Below are 265 nucleotides of genomic sequence, written 5' to 3' on the forward strand. Positions count from 1 at the left end.
AGGAATATTCCATTGTATATACGTACCACATCTTCTTTATCCAGTCGTCTTTCGAGGGGCATTTAGGTTGCTTCCATGACCTGGCTATTGTAAATAGTGCTGCAGTGAACATTGGGGTGCATGTGTCTTTTTGAATTATGGTTTTCTCTGGGTATATGCCCAGTAGTGGGATTGCTGGATCATATGGTAATTCTATTTTTAGTTTTTTAAGGAACCTCCATACTGTTCTCCATAGTGGCTGTATCAATTTACATTCCCACCAACA

At 39.6% G+C, this 265-nt stretch overlaps 1 protein-coding gene across 6 annotated transcripts in view; it reads left to right on the forward strand.

Moving 5' to 3' along the window:
- BIRC6 (baculoviral IAP repeat containing 6) overlaps positions 1-265 on the forward strand; it is a 249,625-nt gene that overhangs the window by 101,171 nt on the left and 148,189 nt on the right. The window lies entirely within an intron of this gene.

The sequence above is a fragment of the Physeter macrocephalus genome, chromosome 12, assembly GCF_002837175.3.
Source record: "Physeter macrocephalus isolate SW-GA chromosome 12, ASM283717v5, whole genome shotgun sequence".
NCBI classification, from domain to species: Eukaryota; Metazoa; Chordata; class Mammalia; order Artiodactyla; family Physeteridae; genus Physeter; species Physeter macrocephalus.